This window comes from Protobothrops mucrosquamatus, unplaced genomic scaffold, assembly GCF_001527695.2.
Source record: "Protobothrops mucrosquamatus isolate PMUCROS unplaced genomic scaffold, P.Mucros_1.0 scaffold24, whole genome shotgun sequence".
In the NCBI taxonomy this organism is placed as follows: Eukaryota; Metazoa; Chordata; class Lepidosauria; order Squamata; family Viperidae; genus Protobothrops; species Protobothrops mucrosquamatus.
Genome location: NW_015386409.1, coordinates 10980 through 21358, shown reverse-complemented (window position 1 = coordinate 21358; position 10379 = coordinate 10980). Strand labels below are relative to the sequence as shown.

The 10379-nt window shown below is 40.5% G+C and overlaps 1 pseudogene; it reads right to left on the bottom strand.

Moving 5' to 3' along the window:
• Positions 1-7996: 7996 nt before the first annotated feature.
• Positions 7997-8360, bottom strand: LOC114922251 (annotated as a pseudogene).
• Between the last annotated feature and the right edge of the window lie 2019 nt (positions 8361-10379).

Below are 10379 nucleotides of genomic sequence, written 5' to 3'. Positions count from 1 at the left end.
CGGCACAATGCAGTGGGCTACTTGGCCCCCTGCTGTGAGTGGCTGTGAGCAGCCACAGAAGTGGGCCAGTGGCCATGCAGGTTCCTGCTGGATGGGGCTGTCAGTGCCATTGTGGCGAGGTGAGGCGAGGCAAATGTTGGGGAAAAAAATAAGACATCCTCTGAAAGTAAGACCTGCTGCCTCTTTTGGAGGCAAAATAATAATAATAAGACCAGGTTTTATTTTCGGAGAAAGATGTTCGCCATCTTGAGTTATTTATAAAAAAACAATAATGTAAATAAGCCTGAAAAACAGAGCTTTTACTTGATAACCCTTCAGGAAGCTTTCATTGCTTCCATTTCCTCCCTCTACTCCAGGGGTAGTCAACCTTGGCTCTTTTATGACCCGTGGACTTCAACTCCCAGAATTCCTGAGCCAGCTGTGCTGGCTCAGGAATTCTGGGAGTTGAAGTCCACGAGTCATAAAAGAGCCAAGGTTGACTACCCCTGCTACTCTATCAGAGCTAATTTGTGAATGTAGGTATCAAGCAGGGCTTTTGAACAAAGAACGAGCTGATTATTTTCACGCCAATAGAACTAGGGTCTAAATACAAATAGCCGCTCATTGTTGGAGACCATATTAATATCCGTTACCAATCCAATAATTAGTCCTCTGCCTGACTACCCAGTCTTCTTTGCTCTTCTAATATTGCTGTTATTCCAGGAATCGTGAGTTTTGCTAATGCACACAAGCTAAAGGAGGGAGGTGCAAACTGCAACACATTTTTTCCTGTGCTGTCACCTAGTCCCTTAATTTATACCAGAAGTGTACAGTATCTGCATCTGGTGAGGAATGACATCATTTCACCCAATCAAACGGAATGGGGGGGAAAAAAAGCTTGATCCATGATTGATGGGCTTCAGGGGTAAGCTCCTGAGCAGGTTGGTTTTAATTTATTTCCTTAGACCTCCATGTATCAGCACTGCCAGGCATTCAAAAGCTCCCTTATGCTGCCATCTTCTGGCTATCATATTGGGACGTGCTCTACTGCATTTTGTTCTTTCGAAAAATCCTGCCAAAAGGTTAAACTTGGTTGCATTTCTTCCTAATTTCCAGAAAAGAATGACTGCAAATGGCCACAGGTCTGCAATAAAGTTCTTCAGGCAGAGGTTTCCAGATTCTGTTCTTGGAAGCTCTCCAAAGAATCCTGCCCTTGAATTAGTTGCAATGATTTAAAGCAGGGGTCTTCAAACTTGGCAACTTTAAGACTTGTGGACTTCAACTCCCAGAATTCCTCGGCCAGCTTTGCAAAGCTGGCTGAGGAATTCTGGGAGTTGAAGTCCACAAGTCTTAAAGTTGCCAAGTTTGAAGACCCCTGATTAAAGCATCTGGAAAAAAATTGGGCCTCCTTGACAAAGAGAAGAAAGATGTTTTCTTTCACATAAGGTTGGAGCATTTCCTCCAAATCGTATTTGAAAATATGAATGTTCCTAGTAACTGAGAAATATTAACATTATTGGATCGGGTCCCCTACCATGTGACCTGCCTCTTATGAATGACCCCCATCAGCAGTGCTGCAAACATACAGGTAGTCCTTGACTTATGATCACAGCCAAGCCCAAAATTTCCGTTGCTAAGAAGGACAATTGTTAACTGAGTTTTGCCCCATTTTACATCTTTCAGTGCCACAGTTGTGAAGTGAATCACTGCAGTTAGTAACACAGTTGTTTAAGTCATAGGTCCCCAACCTTTTGGGCACCAGGGACTGGTTCTGTGGAGAGAGGTTTTTCCGTGGACCGGACAGTGCATGGTTTTGTGTGCTGCCTGCATCCCACGGATGAGACTTTGCTTGTTTGTGCAGACCGGTTGCTGGCATGCCGCGGCCCAGTACTGGTCCATGGACCGGGTATTGGGGACCCCTGGTTTAAGTGAATCTGGCTTCCCCATTGACTTTGCTTGTCAGAAGGTCGTAAAAGGTGATCACATGACCCCGGAACACTACAACCATCATCAATATAAGCCAGTTGCCAAGCATCTGAATTTTGATCAAGTGACCACGGGGTGGCTGTAATGGTTGTGTGAAAAACAGTCATAAGTCACTTTTTCAGTGCCATTGTAACTCTGAATGGTCACCAAACAAATAGTTGTAAGCCAAGGATTACCTGTACAGAAAACTGCTTTGTGGCCATCTTGTTCACATTTTTGCAGCCAGATCTGGAGAAAACCGCAGCGTCCTCCAAACATGGTTAGCCTATAGCTTTCCATTTACTGCTGAAGGGAACTTGCATAATATAATCTTTGCCAGTGTGCCATAGCATACTAATGTGCTATTACTACAGTATAGCTACTTACCAGGGCACAGACTCAGCGTTTATGGGTTTAATGATGCTTCTAGACATGGTTTCCACCTTTCATGGAATTTTAGAGATGGCCCAGGTATCCTCATCCATTTGCAACCCTCTTGAGTTTTCGCAGCATATCCTTTTTTTAACCAGAAACAAATTTATGAAGAAGAGCAAGATGGAATCTCTGCATAATCATTTTGATTGGTAGCCTTTCTGAAGGTTAACTCCCCAATATTCTTATGTACAGTATTACTGTTACTGTTTACCTTTATATCTGGTCTTTTCTCCTGTAGCTCTGTGTGTGTGTGTGTGTGTGTGTGTGTGTGTGTGTGTGCGCGCGCTTCCCATTCAATTCATAGGCCAAAGTCGGGTTAATATTTGCCTCTGTAAGTTCCATTGCCCCAAAAGTACTTGTTCTATAGGAAGCTGGCTGCTTAAGAGAGATGCACATGAGATCCCAAAGGATCTCATTTGAATCAGTTAAAGCAGGCTAGCATAGGGGTTGTTTTTCAAGCAAGCAACTTTTCAATGCATTGGAGAAAAGCTTGCATTTTCCACCCAGCATGGACGGGGGTAATTGGGACCCAGTGTGGTTTTCTCTATTTTTCTACTGTACACCTAATGATATAAATTTTCAAACTTGGCAACTTTAAGATGTGTGGATCTCAACTCCCAGACTTCCCCTGCAAACATGCTAGGGGATTCTGGGAGTTAAAGCTCACACATCTTCAAGTTGCCAAGCCCTTTGAAAAGCCCTGGATTAACATATATAAGTATTTGGCTACTTGAATGTGTATTTCTTGAATATATTCTTTGAATGTACTTACTTAGTGAATACAGTGCAGCTTATCCTTATTTGGACATTAAATTTTATAATTTTACAAGCATATTGTTGGCATTTTTAGGGTTTTCCAAATTATAATACAGTATTGAGTTGGAAAGTTTTTGAGTTACACCCTGAAAAATACATGTATGTTAAATGTACTATACAGGTAGTCCTTGATTTACAACAGTTCGTTTACTGACTGTTCAAAGTTACAACGGCACTGAAAAATGTGGCTTATGACCATTTTTCAAAGTTGCGACCTTTGCAGCATCCCCATGGTCATGTGATCAAAATTCAGATGCTTGGCAACTGGTTCATATTTATGACGGTTGCAGTGTCCCAAGGTCATGTGATCACTTTTTGAGACCTTCTGACAAGCAAAGTCAATGGGGAAGCCAGATTCTCTTAACAACTGCCTTACTAACTTAACCACTGCAATGTTTCACTTAACAATTGTAGCAAGAAAGGTCATAAAATGGGGCAAAATTCACTTAACAAATGTCTCAACAACAAAGCTTTTGGGCTCAATTGTGGTCGTAAGTCGAGGACGACCTGTACAACCTTTTTTTTTTCCTGGTAATGGTGAAATGCTGTGAAGCTAGACTACTTCCTTGTCAGCCCCTGAAGTCTTTTTATTTTTAAACCTATTTGGTTGCACTGCTGGGCTCCATTCCCACTTTGAGCATTTGTCGTAAAAAAAGATTAGTGGTTTTGGACATGGTCTTGTTTCTCTCTGTTCATTTTTATTAAACTAGAATGTTTCACTTTTTTATTATTATCATCAGAACAGGAACTACAGTCCTTCTGCATTAACTTTTCCAGAAAAAAGAAAAAGAAAAAACCACAGCAGTGTTCATGTCCTCCTAATTGTCAAACAGGATGTGTTTATTATCTGAGAAATCCTTGGGGAGGCTCTGTCTATCTTCTCTTGCTCATCTCTCAGAGTGCAATCCTGTGCAGGACTGACAGGAAAGTGGATATGAAATTGCATCAGAACTTACTTTGTGTTCCAGGGTAAAGACAAAATATCCCTGGGGGGGTGGGGGTGGGGGGGCATTCTGATGTTAAAACTTGGAAAGATGCCTCCCAGCCTGCATTCCAATTGGCTGAGTTCTCTTCAGATCAGGATGTTGCATCTTTTGAAACCTCCAAGGATCACAGTATCCTTGGTAGAAATATTTTCCCAATAGGTTTTGAGGACCAGAAGCATTTCCTTTTGCAAGGCTGTAATTGCACCCTCTTCTTCTTTCCTGCAACTGGTAGGTAGTGGGCACCTTGCTCCCCAAGGCCCTTTGTGTAGCCAGTGAGCTGTCTATCAAGTTTTAATGGCACCAGGCAACATCTGGAGCGATTAACATCAATGAAAATTTAACCACTGGTTGCAATAGGATATAAATTGTACTCTTATCAGTATAGCTAACAGAAATCCAATGAAGCAATTTGAACGGAAGATACATGAAGTTGTAGTCTGGGTTTGGAAAAATTGAGGGGGCCCTGGCCACTGAAAGATCATCCACCTTTGCAATAGGTTGAAATTATTATTGCCAGATGTGGAAAGGACATGGGATTTTCAATTAGAAAAGACTATAAAAAGCTGTGTTTGTATGATGGTCTTACCCATAGTTAAAGCATCCTGTTAATTCAGTTTCCTGGGTTCATGGGACACAGGATCTAAGTCTGGGGGTGCAAAAATCCATGCATCTTCTAACCACATTGTTGTTGTTATTAATTGCGAAGTCGTGTCTGACCCATCACGACCCCATGGACAATGTTCCTCCAGATCTTCCTGTCCTCTACCATCTTCTGGAGTCCATTTAGGAGACTTATTAGTGATATGATTTTTTTGCTGGTGATTGTCCAAATATCTGCAGGCCAAGTATGGTAACCTTAATGGAAACATAAGTTCTAACCATGTGATGTGTGTGTCTACATACACAGAGAGAGAAAGAGACAGAGAGAGAATGAAAGAGATTGAGAAAGAGGGAGAGGGAGAGAGAGAGAAAGAGGGAAAAGGTAACTTTGGATTGTCTGTGGGTTTGTGTGTTGTGTAAATATTTTTTTAACTGTTTGGAAGTGGATGATGTAGAGACTGTAAAAGCTACTGTTGTTTGCAGTGCAGTTCTGGAATATTTGTTTCATTCCTGTACATGCCTGGCAGGGACAGGGTTTCTGCTTATCATTTCCAGCCTCTCATCCAAAATTAAAAGTCATAGCAGAGCATTTGACCCCACTTGATCAATTTTCCTTGGAAGGGATAATCTATGACTGTCCAGATATTGCTGAATTGACAATCCCAGGAGCTCCAGTCAGTCATGATGAGAATGGGAATTATAGTTCAATGGCATCTCAAGAACTACACGTTTCCCAACATTCCCCTGCATGACAGTCACATTTTTCCCTTATCCCAGGAAAAGGCACAGCTGTTTTAAGAAGTCTGGTGCTACATTAATACCCTCACAAGCCAAAGGGCTGCACAGTTCATTTGATGCTTGTTGGAAGTTGGTGATACATAAAATGGAGTAATACCTATTTGAATTATGGATAGATGTAATCCTGTTTTCCCTAATCCAAGAATTAACTTAAGGATAAGAACTGGATAATGGTAGAAGTAGAGGGAGGTAGTGGGGAGATATAATAGTTGTCCATTTATTGTATATTTAAATGCTACAGGATACATACTGTTAAGTCCTTAGATAAATGGCGAAGGAGGCAATTCATGTTACAGAACAGATCTTTATTCTCTCTCAGTCACAACTACCAACCAACAAGAGCAGAGGCACGCAGGCGTCCTTTTATACTCCCGGATCCCCGGGCAACAACAACCAATAGCAGGCACCCTTTTTCCCACCTTGCGCATGCGCGCAAGGCTGGCGCCGCTCAGTCTGGTCCCGGGCAGCTTTTGCAATGCCCGGGACTCTTGCAGCGTCCCGAGCCTGCTTCTGCAGGCTCAGGACACCACACATACCACAAGGAAACCCCCCCATTTTGTAAGCTAAGAGTACAATTCATATCCTGTTGCAACCGGTGGTTAAATTTTCATTGAGGTTAATCGCTCCAGATGTTGCCCGGCACCACTAAAACTTGAACATGTCTTAATGGTGGCATATGGCGAGTTGCTGTAACCATCTTTCTATCAATTCACTCGGGAGAGGAGGTTGGTGTGGCTGTTCACAGCTGGCTCAGAATGGGCTTCTCTTGGGAGCTGTGTGCTTGAACCTTCTTAGGCACCATTAGCTGATTCATTTGAATTTGATTCCTGCTCAGCATCCAGCAAGGGATTTGCAGATTCTTAAAGAACATGTACCTCAAAGAATATGTTGCCATTAATATGTTTTTTTCCCAGCAGTCACCTGAATTCTGGAGAACGTTGCTTCAGTGCACAGAATATATCAGGTAAAATATTTTGTCTTTCTTACTGACAGCTCTGAACAGCTGAAGGAGAGTTTCTCTGATTTTTCCCTTTAGCTTTCTAGAAAATGCAAATTCTAATATATTTTTCTCTCACACACTGCTTGCAATTGAGGTGTGCGTGTATGTTAAAAAGCTATACTTACAGGGAGACAATCCCTCCACGCACACACGTCAGTTTAGGACATCATAGCATCTAAGGCCAGAATCCCTCCCTAATTCTCACACAAATATAGAGGGAAAAGGAAGAACATCCAAAGCGCAAGTTTGGTCTACTGGTTCAGGCACTAGATTAGAATGTGGGAGATTATGAGTTCAAATCCCACTTTAGCTATGAAAGCCAGCTAGGTGACTTTGGGCCAGTCATTCTCAGCCCAACCCTCCTCACAAAATGGGAAAAATAGGAGGAAGAAGTGCATTGGATATGTTCAGTAAAAATAATAAAGGTGGGATACAAATGAATAAATAATACAGACTTGCAAGATTCTGTTAATATACAGACCATAAAAACTAGTCCTGACCTATACAACATTGGTTTCTGAGTTTGGTCTATCTTGATGGACCAACATTTGGCCTAATAATTAAATAAATCTTGGGATTTAAGAGACAACAAGAACTTCTGGGCCTTCCTCTCTTAGTCTCTTCCTTATAATAAGGCTTAATCCTTTCTTTCAGATATAATGAATATTCGTTAGCATATTTCGATGGCTGGGCCAAACCAATAATATGCATCCAAGACAACTATATTATTTTACTTTTTCAATGTGAGGTTTTACTATTTGTTCGCTTGGGATTCTTTCAGTATAATGTTCAGGAGCACATCCTCTAACAAGACTTCCTGCAGAATACAAAATTCCAAGGTTATAGAATAAGTTTGCCTTTGGAACTTAGACTTACCTTCCTTTTTGCAGTTTAGGAGGAGATTTAAAAAACTCTTTAACCTTTACAGTTTAAGTTTCTCGGACAAACGTTAGTAATTTGTTCCTTTGGATTTTATTATTATTTCTGAGTCCACCTAAAATCACAAGAAAGGCCAGGCTACATATAAATGATCCTTTTTTTAAAAAAAACCTGTATTTTCCCCAGTATATTCATTCATTCTTAGTGGAGCAAAAATCCAATAAAATTGTACTCTTCAGCTCTGCATTCCTTTGTTTTCTTTTTAAAAGACAGACATGGATAAATTGAACCTTGATCTCTATTGTCCCAAGAAACTATTTCTTGAACTATTGGTTGATCAGCATGAATCTGCTAGATAGTAACAGACGAAAAGCTGAAAACTTTTCTGGATCTATTAAATCCAGCGATGCAGACTGAACGTAAGTATGAAAAATGCTCACCCAAACCCAAATTCGGATACTGAGAATTCGGATACTGAAAATTTATAACAGGTTAGTTAATATCCAAAAAGCCGCTTCTCTCATGCAAAACAGTCTGATACTTTAAACACCATGGGGTGTTTAAACACCATATTTATTTTGTTTCACTGTTTTTATTTATTGAAAGGAGAGGGAGGACTAAGGGAGCTTAGATATTCAAATACAGAGGGAAAGTTAAAAGTATAGTAGCCTGATATATGAGTATCTTCTCTTAATCATAAAATATATACTCCAGAAACATTCCAATCTAGGATGTTGCATAAATGGTAGAAAGAGAGTCACTGCTAATCTTTGCTTTCTTGCTGAGGTCATCTCAATTCACTTTAATTGATGAACTGTCTTCCCAAATAAATAGTTCTTGGAGAAAGCAGCATCTTTCGCCAGGACTAAAAAGGCAGGAGTTCCACCTTTTACAAAGTACCTGAAAAATATTATTTAGAAAGTCATGTTCTGGTCTTAGCTACCATATATTTAACTATATTTAAGAATAATCTAGATTGCTGTTTGAAAATGTTTGCTTTATATGACTGTTTCTATAATTCCAAAATTGGTAGCTACTGTGACAATCCCACAGGTTAGGTCAACTTTTCCCATGGGAGATGGTCTCCAGATAATGTAGAATTTCAGCTCCCATAAACTCCCATCCCAAATATAAATGCTTGTTTGAGTTCAGGATAATGGGATTCTAATTACAACACTTCTGAGGCGATTTAGCATGGGAAAAACTAGTTCAGAATATAAGCAAGGGACTCAAATTTTTGAAGAAAACCTATAGGCTATCCCAGTATATAGAGATGTTTCAACTACAGAGATTCTCTATAGACAAGTCATCTAGTGGGTGAATTATAGGTTTGCATATCTTATAACCCTCAGCCAGCAGAATGATGGGAGTTGTGATCCAGTGTAACTGCGGGGCCCAACAGCTTCATTCAGGTAGAGATGTAAAGAGTGAAGAGATCACCCCTAGCAAGCCACATTGGCATGTCAGTCATCCATAAATATAGCATAAATGTCTTCAGTAAAAATGAAGATCCTGGGGAAACATTTCCATGTACAGCCCTTTAGCTAAATTTCTTCACTACAGAGTTGTGTTAGACATCACAATGCAACTGAGAAAGGAAAGGGTTGCTCGCCATTCCTTGTGTGGCAAGGTCTACCTACAGAAATATACATAGACAAAACTATAGGATTCTCTCCATCTTTTTTGTTCTTTAACTTATGCAACTGTTTTGCAACTAAAGGCTTGTTGGGAGATCAGCCAGCCATTATAGTGCTATGGTACGGAACCATTAAACCAATGTCTGGAAATATTAAAAGTATATCCGGAAAACTTCAATGAAATACATTAGCTAACTGGAGCTGGTACATAGTGTCTATTCTAAGTGGACAACACAGGCTAAGTTCTGTGCCACTTCTTTTTTTTTTTAATAACATATTGTTGATAATCCTATGCTTCTCAACAGTAGGGTGATATTTTTGTATATAATTTTTATTAAAAGTTTTAAAATAAAAACTAATGCAAATGAATATAAAACAAGGAAAACAGAAAACAAAAAAAAAAGAAAAAAGAAANTCCATCTCTAATTTCTCATTAAGTATCTTATTTTGTACTTCCTGAACATTTCTGCACTGTTCTCCAGATCATTATTGATCTGACCACACTTCTGTTGGCCAGATTTGTTTTCAATTTACAGTGCACTGTTTTTCCTGACACAATTTTATCCTAAGATAAAATATTTTCTATGTGGCTATCATCATCATCATCATCATCACCACCACCACCACCACCATCATCATCATCTCATCCTTTCTTTAGTCAGAAGATTCCAGAGCAAGTGTATAGCAGAGTAAAACCTTCTCTTAAGCCTATAACATGAAAAATATGACTCACAATGAGGAAAAAACAGGGGAAAAGACTATTAAATGCCAATCCTGGCTCCCCTCTTAAAACTCAGAAGATCTTGTTAGGAGAAACAATTCAGACGGAGCCAGTTTGGTCTAGTCTTGGTTAAAGTGCCAGGAGACTTGAGTTTTAGTGCTGCCTTAGACATGAAAGCCGGCTGGGTGATTTTGGACCAATCACTCCCTTTCCGCCCAACCCCCCCCCCCAGGATTATTGTTGTGGAGAAAATAGGAGGAGGAAGGAATATTACTACATTTCCCCGAAAATAAGTCCCACCCTGAAAATAAGCCCTAGCCTGATTTTTTTGGGTGGGCCTAATATAAGCCCTCCCCCCAAAACAACCCTGGGGGTGGGCATGGCCAGCACAAAGAGCGGTAAGCGTGTGGGGGCTGACAGTGTCTGGCAGCAGCCACAACCCGCCGGTCCCTTGGAGCAGCGCAAATAAGTCCAGCGCAAAGGTCAGAGGCAAGGGAGAGGGAGACAATCCAGATGCACCACACACTTTTCACCCAGAGGGAGACTGGAACTTTTGTCTGTTT